Source organism: Lagopus muta, chromosome 1, assembly GCF_023343835.1.
Source record: "Lagopus muta isolate bLagMut1 chromosome 1, bLagMut1 primary, whole genome shotgun sequence".
NCBI lineage: Eukaryota > Metazoa > Chordata > Aves > Galliformes > Phasianidae > Lagopus > Lagopus muta.
Window position 1 is genome coordinate 115,395,518 of NC_064433.1, and position 15,060 is coordinate 115,410,577.

The following is a 15,060-nucleotide window of genomic DNA, read 5'->3' on the forward strand; positions in this document are numbered from 1 at the left end:
ATTCTGTAATGAATCAAATTGCTTTCAGTCACTTCACAAGTGTTATGGTAAGGTTGTAAGCTTTTCAACGAACAAGTTTAACAATGCTCATATGGTATAAGGGATCATCATATGTAAATCATCTTCACAGTACTCCAGACAGTTGTGTTTTCGTTTGTTTTAAATTGCGTAAAAAATTTGTTAACAATTTTTTTCAGGTTTTGTACATGTAAAGAAAATAGATGTTTTGTTATGAGTGGACTCACAGTCATCAATGAATACTAATTTATTGGTGTTTATCATTTTTTTGTCAAGGAGCTAAATCAAAAATGTGAAATTATCCCCATTTCCAGTCTTAAAAAAAAAAAGTCATTTACTATAGGAATTGAAAACCTTTTGTGTATTTTGTTTCATTAGAACTTTATCAAACAAAACATTCTGTACATGCCTGTAGAAATGACTATCTCAGCTTTGTACCTTTGGGCAAAAGGATATACTTTAATGGTGCTACACAACCAGGACTTTTGCTAACAATGCTACCCAAGAACAAACGGTCCACATTAGTTCAGTTTATATTTGTACCTGCGCTTCTGAACAATCTAGGGTAAACACTGCATCTATCTTTGTAAAAGGCTTATTTGTACCTCCATATAACCCATCGTTTCACCTGTATTCATAGCCCTAATATTTCAGATATTGCAAGAATATGTGTATAACCAAGATGTTATAATCACAATTGTGTATAATCAATAGATATCAAGATGTTATAATCGCAATATAATCAAGAGAGTAAGGCAAAGCAAACAAGGATCACAAAAAGAGAATAAGTGGAAGTGCTTACCCTCGGTTTGAGCTCACCAGAAGATACCAAAAGAGGGGATCTCCAGAAGAGATCCTTCCCCTCTGGTAGCCAGCTCTTAAATAGGTCCAGGAAGGGTGGAGCCTGGCTCCACCCCTTCCAGTAGCACAGGTGAATTGCCTTCACCTGTGCTCCTCTGGCTGACTCAAGGCTCACCTCAGGTGATTAATCAAAGGTTCAGGCCGTGACTCAGCAGTTCCCATACAATATGAAATACTTTATTTTCAGCAAGTGCCATAGAAACATTTTGAACTTCATAAATCTCAAAGTGAGATTAAAAACATATCTTTGATTTGATAGATAGCTTTGAAGTATAAAATTCTGGATCCCCATATTTTGGAACAATCAATCCCCTCAGGAAAGTCATGAATATAAGTACTTTTATAATAATAAGTAATATTTATATATATATATATATATATATATATATATATATATATATATATATATATATATGTATGTATGTATATTATGTATATTATGTATATATATGTATATTATGTATATAATATATAATATTTATATACTTATAAGAGTAAGTAATGCACATTATTAGGTATTGCTTCAAAAATCATGTTCCTCATTCTGAGTTATGTTAAAAGATGTGAAAGATTTTGTCTATATAGTGTTAAGAAAAAAACTGTATCACTTAATTGTCAGTGAGATAGTATCTTTGTAACTCTAGCCTAGAACACAAACCTCAAGATCAACTGTTCTGTCATAGATTATTCAATTACATCCTCACAAATACAGTATTTTCTGGAGCCAGCAAAATAAAACATTAACGTATGTGATGAAATGAAATATTTACTCTCACACATAAATTAAAGCTGGTATTTTTTACAAGAAAACCAAATAGAAGGTCAGCTGAATAAGAATACAGTTCTCCTACTGTACGTCTTTATACACATGTGATTACTGCATAGGTAAGTTTCAGTAACAAAGATTTTGTAGAATGAATCTCACATCAGCTGTTCAAATGTCCCTAGGATCATTTTGTCAAATTCAGTTTTCACTGCTCAGGCCATGTGACTGTTTCTAAATTATTGAGAGTAAACCAGTAGGGAGGATTCTTTGTACCTACCCTTTCAACTACAAGAGTGAACAGACCCAAAAGATACAGGAGGATGAGTTCTGGGATCTGCTGGTGATAAAGGAGAGCTAGGAAAAGGAGATTTGGCAAATTTCTGTAGGCACAAGCACTAGATTCACTTAGAGATTAAAGGTGGTGTATACATAAGTGGTGAGTACAGCTATGTGTATCCTTATTAATTTACTTTGAGTGAGAAAAGATGTGATGATGCACCAGAGAGACATTTTTCAACTATCCTTTTATTGTCCTACTACATTCTGAATGAGATTAATTCCATTCATTAACTGAATTCATATAACTTATCATACATGTTAGCTACTCAGAACTTTTAGACTCTGAAAAGCAGATCTAAAAATCATATTATGGGTGAGAGGTAGAGATGTGTAAGAAAAATGAGTATAAATTCATTAAAAATTAATAACTCAGGAAGTGTTAACAACCAGTTTATATGCATGTGAATTCAGTGGAAATTTCCTAATTAGTTTCAGTTTGGAGTAGATTGTAGAGTCAGGTATTTAAAGACTTGTGCTTCCAGATTGAGGATATGAACAGTAACAGTAACAGAAATATTCCATTTTTAAATTGTGCAATGGTTTCTACTTAAAATTGTCAGCTGCCAGAAAATGAGACAAATGTGCCAAAATAGGAGCATTTGGATTTATCAAATCTCTCAACAGTTATCTCTAAATGACTATTTGCTAAATCAAAACCATATTTTCAATTGTGTAAGATCAGTTTTTCTCAGTACAAAACCGGGAGCAAGAAGGTTTTCTGCCAAACAGATCTACTGAATTTAGCAGTTCTTGCAAAATGGGACAATGCTCAAAAACTTAATGCTAAGATCCATCCCTGAATTACACAGATTTTGTTTTATTTTCAAACGAGCATAGGAATGCTTTCTTTACAACAGTTAAGAATACTATTTAATTAGTCAGTATTTAATTTAGAGTTTAGATTTCAAGAGTATTGCTAATAATATTACTTTAATGTCTGTATTAGTACCCACTTTAATAAGTAAAAATATGTCTAAAGACATTAGGACACATTTGCTGTATGTGTTACGTTAAGTAAAATTTATCTAGAAGTTTGAATGCTAAAATTCTATTAACTAATAAGCACAACTACAGGTACTTCACTTACTCTGTAAGTACAAATAGTAACAGAAAACACGTTAGATTGAAGTTCTGAGATATTTTTTTTTCACCTGTCATCTTTTATACTGATTTACTTCTGCTGTATAAAGCTAACAGGATAAACATAAAAATCAAATTTATTTTCCTGCTTATATTAATTATGTATCTGATGGTACTCACAAATATTTAAAAGTTATTTAAATTAAGTTGGTTTTAAAAAACAAAACAAAACAAAAAAACAGATATGTTTAAGCTGTAAAACAATACTACTCAAATAATTTCTATCTCACAACCAAAGATGAGTGCATTTTGTTAGATTTTTCTGGTCAGGTTTTAAGCAACATGTGGTTTAAGTGCCAGTTTTTACCATAAGCTTTAAATGCATTTTTAAAAAGTTGATACTGAACGAATTTCATTTGCAGCAAAGTTGAATGCTATTTTCATTTTCAAACGTGTTTCTTGAAAGTTCTTTACACCCAAGATCTCAGTTACAAAAACTCCTTTCACTTCAGATCATTCTATACCCATAAGAAGATAATTAACATCAAACATGAAATGATGAACTTATTATAAACCAAAGGTTGCTACAGATTATTTCAAAGAAATCAGAGGCAACACTTTTGCAGTCATTTCCTCTGGAAGCTATCTTAAGTCACCAAGACTGAAAACATCAATTGTTTCTGAATATGACCAAGCCATAAAACACAGAATGTAAGTGTTATGTGATAATGTAGTAAAGTGTCTTGATATAATTCCTTTCTGTCCTGAACTTGCTGGCTTTACAGAATTCCAATTGCTCTGTGAAGGCAAAAAATAAGCAGTCTTATAAGCAGTCCTTCTATTTCACCTGTTTGCATAACCAAATGTGCTGTCACGTTTGAAGATTATGACTGTGAGCTGGTCAGCTTATATCCTCTCTTGTAATAGCTACTGTCACAGAGAACAACAACAAAAAAAAGCCCCGTGTATTGTTCCAACTCTTTCTGAATGCGTCTTTTATTGGCTCAGGAAATACCATCAATTTTACTTAACTTAGTAAGATCATAAATTTTTTTTGAGCAACACCGAACCAGCAGCTAATTTCAGTATCAAACATGTAAAACTTTCAACAGATATTTATACAGACACACATTCAAGCAGAGGAAATATACAACTTATTAAAGAGGGGAATGCAACTTCAGCCATGTATATACAAAAGTATAGACACCCTTCTGCTTACATTTTATGGAGACTTTCTTCTATTAACCTGATGGAATTAACCAGCTTGATAGTAAATTGTTAAATACACATGATAAACCAAAGCTTTAAAAGAAGTATCTAGGCAGTAATAAACATATTTCCATTTTTATGAAAATTTCCATTTTTATTGAAAATTGATGGGAATGAATAGCATAGCAAGATTACATTCAATTAAATTAATAACTTTGGAATGATAAAGATTTACTTCTTGTAAAAACGTCAGAATTCACACTAGATATTTGGATTTCTCTTTCAACTCTTGACATTGCAGTTAATACAATCGACAACTGCAAAAGTGAGTTCACAATATGAGGCAGTTATTTCAGTTGTTTCAGAAATAAAGACAAAGACTAAAACTGACAACTGCTACTAAGGATAGAATTTTAAATTTAGGGCCATTAGAATGTTTCTTAGGCAAAATAATTTTATCCATATACAATTTCAGAGATTTTTTTGTTTGTCATGACTTACCATTTTTCTCTATAACTTAAAATCACAAATTTTTACAGCTTGATTTTTTTTTTCTCTAGTGAATATTTATCCTACATCTAACAGATCATTCCTCTTTTTTCCTTCTCTTTTTATCACTCATACTAACTGCAGGATTTTTAATTTTCTGATAAGAAATTTCATTCTGATATTTGTAACTGTAGAAAGCTGCTAAAAATTATCTTACCAATCAGTCTGGATTACCTGGTGTTTTTTTGTTTGTTTGTTTGTTTGTTTTTAATTTTACACCTTCCAGTCTCCTAAAAAAAACTAGCAGTCTCTACTGATTTTTCTTACTTACCAAATTTTCTGCACTTTATGCCTACCAAGTTCCTTTCAAAATCAACCTTTTGAGTAACGCAACTTTCAGTGTGATGAAAATCCTGCAGATTTCTAATTCCTCACTGAACTCCATTAACTTCCCAAGTTTGCAGTAGTTACATTGCAGTTTCTCTTAGTTAAGATGGCCTAATTGCAACAAAAATTAAAAAGAAAGATACTTCACTTTTTGAAGTGACTGTAAGGCATTTTAGCATGGAGCTGATATTTAACTGAAGTATTACTGATGAATTCAAGTATTTAAGCCCACCCAAACAGTTCAGGATGTTTTAGGAGCTTAACAACTAGACATAAGGTAGTTAATTCTCATAAACATAATCCTTTTAAGAAAGCCCTTTAGCTAACATTGTTTCAGTTTAAGACTTTACGGAATCTGTTTTGATTTAAATTAAATGAGTCTGAAGAATTTAAAGTAGTTTATCTACTATTTTTCAGCTTCCAAGAATTCAAATTTGAGTTCCCTTAACAACAACCTATACAAATTGCAGAAAAAGCTCCAAATATATAGATCAAGTTTTATTAAGGTTGAAATTAAGCAAAGGAAAAATACATTTGCCCTGCCTCCATCATGATTAGATCTGATCTTTACCCACAAATGCCAAAATTACTGATACCATGTACATCTGTGGAACAACGGAAACGCCTTCAGCAGCACTGCACAGGCACAAACTGCAAGCACAGAACTTCCTTAACCATGTTAAAATGAATATGATTCAAAAGAATTTTTTTCTTACTGAGCTGAGCTAGATCTATTGAGTTGAATGATAATTACTATGATAACTAATTAAACGATAACTAATACCAACATTTGACTACTTTCTCAAAAAAAAAAAAAAAAAAAAAAAAGATGTGATAAATAGTATATGAAGGGCAAATCTGATACTGCTCATGTAGGGGCTTCTTAATTAGGTTCTGGACTGTGCATCAGCTCAATTTAACACTGTGAAACTCAATTACATTGCCTTAACTCAGCCAAGTCTTCAAACCAGTTTAAGTCCTTAAAATGGTTTACAATTTGCTTTAAAAGTTTAATGACTATGAGGTAATGATTAAACTCTTCAAATGCATCTATTGACACTTGGTATTTTTCTTCTACATAGATATAAGACATATAGAATCATCACATATCTTTTCACTTAATCAACTAAGCTAGTTTTACTTTTCATCCTATTTCTGATGTTACTGCACAGCTAATTTGCTGATGGGAACACCAGCTGGAACCTCTTGTTCTATGAATGACAAGGCAAAACTGACCTCAGTTTCAACTGTATAGGTTCACCAATATTAACAAGAGAGGCTGGAATACAGTTTGAGGACAAGTACTCTGCAGTTGAAATAGCATAGATAATTTGGATTGGATATCTATTGGATATTTCAGAATATCTTGTAGTTTTCCACTGAAAACGAGCAATTTCACTATTATTTTTTGGAAAAAAAAAAAAAAAAAAAAAAAAAAAAAAAAAAAAAAAAAAAAAAAAAAAGCCAAACCCACATCAACAAATAAAGCAAAAATTAGAAGCAAAAGGAAGCTCTTGGAGGAGAACACAAACTTGTTTGAACATAGAATGGTTGTCTTTATCTATAGGTAGACATTAAACATGGTAGCAACAGACTTAAGTTTGTACAATGAAATGCATTGCAAAACAAGTCAACGCAGCAAGATTTTACTTGGTTGTTTTGCAAGGAAAATAGTTTAAGAACTTCATAATATCAAGTGTGAATTCAAACAGCTTTGAGCTGAAAGTCAATGACATGCAGCAAATATGCAATCCCCAAAAATGCTGGTTTTGGAAACACTTTCAGATAAGAGCCACTTGTGAGCAGGAAATGCTGTCTTAGTAGCTAAAAAAAGTACAGCGTGCATTCAAAATCATTAACTTTTTCAGAGGACCTAATAAAAGTTGAGACCACAGGACTGAAAGATATAATTCAAAATATCTATGCATAAAAAGACTGAATAGAATTTCCCCAGTCTTCACTTTTCTCCCTTGAAAGCTCAGAAGTAAAGTTTCTGATACTATTTTTTCCTTACTTTTTCCACTTAAAAACCTCACAAGTACCTTGTCTACTGTAGACAAGTTCATGCCTGGAAATACTACTAATCTTATGATAATTAAAGAATAAATTGTGCTGTCTCTGTTCTCCTCTGCTGCTCTGTTTCTACTCAACTGAGAACTTTCAACCCAGCTGTGGAAAGACAGGATAGGGAACTAATTGTAGGGATGTGCACAATATTTCTGGTCACATTAAGAAATTCCAGTGACAGCAGCAGATTGCATCCCTAGCTGAAGAAATGTAGCAGTTAAGATAACTCTGACAACATTGTTTCATTGTAGCACTGAGAAAAGTAGGTAACCTCTATAATCTGCCATACTATACAACCTGTTATATAAGTCAGCCTCATGAAGGGCCATCATGCTTGCCTACATCTCTAGAGCTCTGTATAGAATCACAGAATCACCAAAGTTGGAAAAGATCTCCAAGATTATCCAGTCCGACCATGCACCTACTACCAATAATCCCCCATCAAACCATGTTCCTCAGTACAACATCAAGTGTTCCTTAAATACCCCCAGGGATGGTGACACCACCACCACTCTGGGCAGCCTGACTACTCTTTGGGAGTGGTCAGGCAACCTGAATCTCCCCAGCACAACTTGAGGCCATAATGAAATAATGGTGTGGAATAGTAGGAAACATTTTTAGCTTTCTCCTTCCATTACATTTTAGGCAAGGAAACTTGTCAAGTTATCAGAGCAAAGGCTAAGAAAAATGAAGAGATGGGCTAAGAGTTCCAAACATTTTTGCCTTAGAAATCAGAAAGCTGCCAACCTGACCATGCTCAGGTCATACTTTGTTTTACTTTTTCACTAGGTATCCTCTGGTATATGTGTGTGTCTAGCTGTTGTTACTGGAAAACTTGACTAGCATTCCAGCCCACTTCTTTGGTTATTTTTATCAAATATTGTCTGTATTTCCTTTCATTTAAACATATCTCAGAAATACACAGACAGAATGTTCTGATCTTTCAGGTCTTTCAGGTCATAAAAGCAGGTATTAGGCAAAAAGAACCCTAGTATACTAAAAGAAATGTGAAATGCTTTCTGTAAAACAGTCATGACCTTAATTCAGAACACGTTTCCTTTCACAAAAATGTGCTCTAAATAATCACTTGTGATTTTTAGGCCAGATGAGCAAAGCAACATGGTGCAGAGATATTACTAAAAATTAAGTGTATTATGAAATATTATGGGTAAGAATTACAAAATAGTCACAATTGCCTTTATTAACTATCCACCTTCAGCTTCTTGCTCACTTCTTTCCCTTTGTGCCATTTGTGAGTCCTCCCTCAAAGCAGAAAAATTTCACCTGGAATCATAAATAGCATGTACACTGAGCTAAGATGTAGAAGAGAGAAAAGTCAAACTTCAAATGTCATACAAATACATATTTTTTTAAGTCTTAATAATACTTGCAGAAATCACTTTTTAAAGTGATGATTTGTTCTCTTCTAAGGAAACTAGCAAGTGCAATGTCTGGAATTGCAGTATTCCTTGATACTGACATGTGACTTCACATCACACTGATGTAGATTAAGAGGCTGAAATGTGTGGAGGTTTGGAGACCAATTCCAGATGTCCATGGAAAGAGGAGGGAACCTCATCCAGCACCTACCTCTTGGTTTCTCAGTCCACTGCCTACTCCAACAAAAACTCTTGTTCTTTGTCCCATTAACCTCTTTGTCTGCTAATAAGATCATACCAGATCCCAAGGCACTTTTTTGCTCTTATTACTCACAATCGCTTATCTGACTTACTACCAAAGCTCACCAGGATAAGTCTCTAGAAACAGTTCACTTTCTTCTTGAAAAGACTCGTGGTTTTTTATTTCCCTTCCCTCGTCAGATTTGAAGACAACAACTATAGCCAACATGTATATTAGCAGGAATTCTGCAAACTCCTCAGACACCAGAGGGAAAAAAAAATAACAGCATTTTAAAATTCAGAGTTATCTCATACTGTATGATATGTTACCTGAGCACAAAAAAAAAAAAAAAAGCTCTTCAGATTGCATTTCAAAAGTAGTTGAGAACTGAAAGATTTGACTCCTATTTGTTCTTCTATTCAGTCCTCTGTTTATGTTGCAATGAGGCATGAAAAAAGAATGGGGAAGTGGACTGATGCTGCCTACTAGAGAAAAAGTAATTGTATTATCTAGAAGACAGGTTTAAGAAAGATCTAAAACTGGGCAGTAAAACTACATTGTAGAAAAGGTAATTTGAAAAGGGTATTCATGATTTTGTATATAATTCTTCTTTTATAGTCATTGTACTATATTGTACAATATAGATGCTTAGATTGTACCAAGCATCTGCAGTTAACCAGGTCTGAAATATTTGCCACTTATTCATTCTTGAGTTTCAAGCTTTAATTTATTCTAATCAAATTCCAAACTGACATGGTCTTCCTTTGCATACAAAAAGGCCCAAAACAAACAAGCAAACAAATAAACAACAACAAAATAGGGATATGCATTATCTTATATTATTAATTTCTATTTACAGGTTAACTAACTTACAAAAACTAGCTAATAAAGAAACAATCAATTTTTTTACAAAATAAATTCCAGTCCATTAAATCATATCCTTATAATTTAATGGGTGATAAAGAACACATTCTACTTTAGACGCTTGTCAGGAAGATGTTTATTTATATTGTATTCATTGAACAGTAAATTCTAAAATGGTGGGACATACTACCATAATTAATTCGATGAGCTTATGTTTATTACCCTCTTAAGGGGCAGAAGATGAAAGCTAACATTTTAAGCTGGGAAACATATGATGAATCTGTTAACTCATTGAATAATTTCTTTATGGTTTAAAAGTTACAGAATTTTGTGAATATTTGAGCATCGCTTTTTCACACCTTACCTGTGCATTGTATGATTTGGGAAAAAAAAAAAAAAAAAAAAAAAAAAAAAAGAATTTGTTCTCTATTTTGTCAGCATCAACACATGAGGCAAAGGAATGAACACAAAGGAATGGTCTGCTTCTATACTTGGATAAGGATATACTCGGATAAGGACTCCACAATACCTCTTCTTGGCAAGTTTTTAACATAGAAAACAAAAACAAACACCAAAACATTTATCACTACTGCAAACAGGACAGTTACACAATTTAGTACACAATGTTCCTTATAGTATCACTGCAGGCATCCACCTTCAACATTCTTCCTCCAGAAAGTCCATATTGTTTCACTTACAGAATAACAGCATCACCAAATCACACAATTACAGGGCTGAAAGGGATGTCTAGAGATCATCATTGTTCCCTATGGTAGGTTGCACAAGGAGATGTCTACATGGGTGGTGAATATCTCTACAGAAGGAGACTCCACAACCTATCTGGGCAGCCTGTTACAGTGCTCCATCACTTTTACCATAAAGAATTACCTGCACATATTTGTTTAGAACTTCCTATGTTTCCCTTTTTGGCCACTGTTCCTTGTCCTATCACTACACACCATTAGAAAAAGTCCTGCCTTGTCCAATTGCCTCCTGCTTTTCAGATATTTATAAGCATTGATGAGATCCCCTCTTCTCTTCTCCAGACTGAACAGTCCCAGGTCTCTCAGCCTTTCTTCATACTCCAGGCCCTTTATCATCTTTGTGGCCCTCTATGGGTACTCTCACTTGAAGTTCCCTGTCTATCTTGAACTGAGCAGCCCAGAACTGGATATTGTACACCAAGGGAGGCCTGACCAGGGCAGTTTAGAGGATGAGAGTTTCCTACCTCAATCTGCTGACCATGCTCTTTTTAATGGACCCCAGGATACCCACAAGGGCACACTTCTGGCTCATGGCCAGTCTGTTGCCACCAGGCCACTCTCTGCAGAGCTTGTCTCCAGCAGGTCAGCCCCTAACCCCTAACTGATGAGTGTGGTTATTTCTCCCCAGGTGTAGACTCTACACTTGCTTTTCTAGAACCTCATCAAGTTCTTCTCTGCCAAACTCTCCAATTGGCAGAGGTCTTAATGAATGGCAGCACAGCCTTCTGGTGTGTCAGCCTCTCCTCTCAGCTTTGTATCATCAGTGAACTTATCCACCTTTTTGAACTGTATAAACAAAATAGCACAGACATCTGCATTCAACTTACTAAAAAAAAAAAAGAAGTAAATTTCTGACTAATTAAAAGATCAAATCCTTTCATTAAGCTATGTGATAAAAAGTTCATCTCCAAACACATCAAGGAGAAGAGAGGTACATAGGAAGCTGGGGGAACACTGTCCTGGTCCTTCCCAGGGATGTCACAGCAAGTAAGCAATCCCACTGTAAAGTGGCACCAAGAGAAGTGTGTATTTGTGCACGTGGGGCAACTGGAACTGAGATGAACCAGGGCCTACTACACTGCATTGCAGAGCAGTGCAGTGGGTTAGGATATTATATACTAATAATTATATAACAGGAACCTAATTTTATAGGATAAACGGTTTTCCACTGCTGCTTCACTACATCTATAGCCTAATTTACTCACTTGTGAAACAGTCATCCAAAACAGACAAATGAAAAACACTATTTTTAGAAGCTGTAACAAAAAAAAAAAAAAAAAAAAAAAAAAAAAAAAGCCACTCTTGAAGCAATTAAGATATTTTGTCCGTTCTGGCATCTCTTCTATGGCTCCTGAGCTACACTTTATGCATTTATTTAAAATGATCCAGAATGGCAGAATGTTGTGGAATTAAAGACATTTATGGAAAAGATGTTAGATTCTTCTGACGAACATCCAGTGCACTGAATCTCAGGTTACAAAAATTTGCCACAAAGAAATTGGTTCCATCAGGAAGAAAACATTTGGACTATCATGTTTCATGGTCAATCAGACTCATATTAAAATTTTCTGTGCTAGTGAAAGGGAGGACAATGATATGAGCAGGGTGAAAACCTCCAAGAAACCTGAAAAAAGACTTCAATAAAAACATTAGTACTCCCTTCAGCTCCGCTCTTGAGTTGCTGAAGAAAAACGTGAGGATCAGTTACATCTTAAGGAGAGAAGAATACATGGTCTCACTCCTTCATCTGAGCCTATTAAATATTTCCAGGTTTCCAAATCTCTTACTAGACCAAATCAGATGGTAACAGCACTCTCATCCATTTTTACTAACAAGCAAAGATTTATATTCCTTCTTGTTCAACATCTCCCCTGCCCCACATATCCTGCTTCCTGGCCATCCTTCACAATGGCTTTCTCATGCTGATGAGATATCCTCCACTATTTTTTTTTCCTTTGCTGTGACAGTAAGCATCTGACAATGGAACAACTCAATATTCATAAGTAATAATAAGAACTTGGGTCTGACAAAACAAGTGTGCCTGTGTATACAACACAAAGATTTAAAAAGTGGAGCTATTTTTATTGTGAATTTATTCAAAAGGGCAAAGGAGATTAAAAAAATGAGGTGAATATTAGGTACATTTCAGACATCTCCTGTTACTAAAACAATTGCATATAACGTAATGGTAGCATTCAAATCACAGATTCCTTTTTAAATAAAATTGCATACTATCACAGTAATTTAAATCAGCCAGTTGTTTTGCATATCTCTTGAGAGTTTTTATTGTGTCTGTCTTGAATAGATACCATGTGCAGCTGGTTTTGAACTTCTTCTGTTTTATTTTATGCTATGCCACAACAAATCTACTCTGGCAACTTTTTATTTTTGCTCGAAAAACAGGGCCTTTAGACTGTATTTAAGGTTAATACAATTCTACATGATGAGAAAAGGTTATCAAATAATCTTGTTTATAAAATATTTACAGAGTATTTTTACTTTGATCTTTCCACAGATGTAAGTTCTTACTGTTCAGAAGTTACTAGTGTTCTGGTAGTAACAAATAAAATGACATTGTTTTTATTTCCTTAGTTTAATAAGGACCTGTTTAATGAAAGCCAAGAAGAGATTTAGACTGCTCTAAAAGGGAAAAATCATATAGAAAAGGACTAAGCAAAGAATGTGTGGGTTTTTTGTTTAATCACATCAGAGCCAACTATCAATGTGAAGCCTGCAACAGCAATGGTTGTTGAAAACTTCCCAGATGCAGAGGGTTCAGATCAAGTTAACTCTAGGAACGCTGTAATTCTGACTGGTTTACTTTTTAAAATCTAGAAGCAAATCATTTAAGAGGTAGTGTAAGTAATTACAGTGTTCTATCAGATCTAGGACGCAAAAGTTACAGTTTCTTATTGAAATCATCCTTGCAAAGACTTTCATCTTAACATTTTTCTCATACAAAATGCTACAAATTTTAATTTCTAGTCTTTTTCTTTTATTCCAGTAATAGTGAATCAGAAATTCTCAAATGGATTGTGATGCTTCATCCAAGTATGTCATTCTCTAAAATGTCTCTGTAAGACTTATATTTGTGTGCATGCACAAGTGTATTTTACTGTGCACCTTTAACTTGGTCTCATGTATGGATCACTGCTATGTGTGGAGACACATTCAAATGCCAGTCATCCCTTAGTTGACTACTGCCTCACAAATGGAAGTGGAGCAGAAACAACTTTTCTAAATATGAATTAGAAGTTCTGTTGCTACTTGTAACCATCTTTATCACATCACACTAACTGCTTCACTGTGAGGGAAGAGAACAAATAACTTGCTTCTGCCGTTGTTACCATAGGCCTCTCCATTTGCAGAGATATTGTCAAGGGTCATGGCCTTCAATATCATCATGATCTGTGCTAGCACACTGTGAGTAAAAAGAAGTTGCATTTGTAACTGGACAGCAACTGCAGATGGCAGATGTGCACTTCTCAAAAAAGGCGTCTTAGAAATTATTTTATGGTTTGAATACAGATAGGTTTTACTGCTGTCCCAGTTGACTCGTTAGCATTTCCTATACTCATTTTTTATAAGCAAAAGAGAAAATCATTGTATGAAAAAATCTCAAAAATAGCCTACAAATTGAGTTTTATGAAATACAGTACATTTACCCACAAATATCTATATGATATGTATTTGCAACTGATGCTTGTTAACATCATATACATACTCAGTGACTTGATTTACATGCATCAATGACTTTCCTGATGAGACCTAACTATGAAACAGGAGTGCTTCTATGAAGTTTCTTTTACCTAATATATATCTGTTTTTTACGTTTTCAATCTTTCTGACAGCAGAAACTTCTTACAGAGATTTTATTCTTTATCTGGTCTACTAGTTGATCTCTGTGCAAAGCACTCTCACACAGATTTTGTATAAAGCAAGAAAATGTTCTTCTGTCTTATGAGAGTTAGCAACATTCCTCTGTTCAATGAAACTTCCCATCAGAAAAAACAAACAAGCAAACAAACAACAACAAAAAAAGCCACAACCAAAAGCTGCATTATTATTGCTTAATTTTCTACGTACTGTTCTGGAGATATTTGCAAGTAACTGAATATTAATAGTTATCTGTGTAGTCATTACATTTATTATAAATGGTAATTTCCAAATCATACCTTTTTCTAAGTTCAACCATGAAAGAGGAGAAATAAAAATTAAAAAAAAAAAAAATCTGTCAAATTAAGATGGACAAATAATATTAGAGGAGCAAAAGCTTGTCTGTCCTCCAGTATGCCATACTCATTACACATCTACACTGCAGCTGTAGTGTAAAAGGTGTATGGTGACACCATTGACAAATTAGACCTGTCAACAGCTACAAAGAAAAGGAAATGGAGTGGATTTCACTACAGAATAAAACAATATACTTTCTTCTCTGAATCGAAATTACATAGAAACCTTGTGTGTGGTTCAAAGCAAACATATGTAAACAGAGTACAGAAACAGTCCTAAGAGAGAAACTCTTAATAACAATAGTGCAGTGAACAGAAAACTGTAGCTTCTGTACAAAAGCCAATCACTCTCTTTCTTTTCCTC

At 34.1% G+C, this 15,060-nt stretch overlaps 1 protein-coding gene across 5 annotated transcripts in view; it reads right to left on the bottom strand.

The window, feature by feature from the left end:
• The window catches only part of IL1RAPL1 (interleukin 1 receptor accessory protein like 1), a 694,430-nt gene that overhangs the window by 390,890 nt on the left and 288,480 nt on the right, over window positions 1-15,060 (bottom strand). The window contains exon 1 of one of the 5 annotated variants that reach the window (XM_048929681.1): window positions 821-855. The exons of the other annotated variants lie outside the window; for them this stretch is intronic. The gene's annotated coding sequence lies outside the window, so the exon portion shown is untranslated. Of the gene's footprint in view, window positions 1-820; window positions 856-15,060 lie in introns of those variants that run through there. 5 annotated transcript variants of the gene reach the window in all.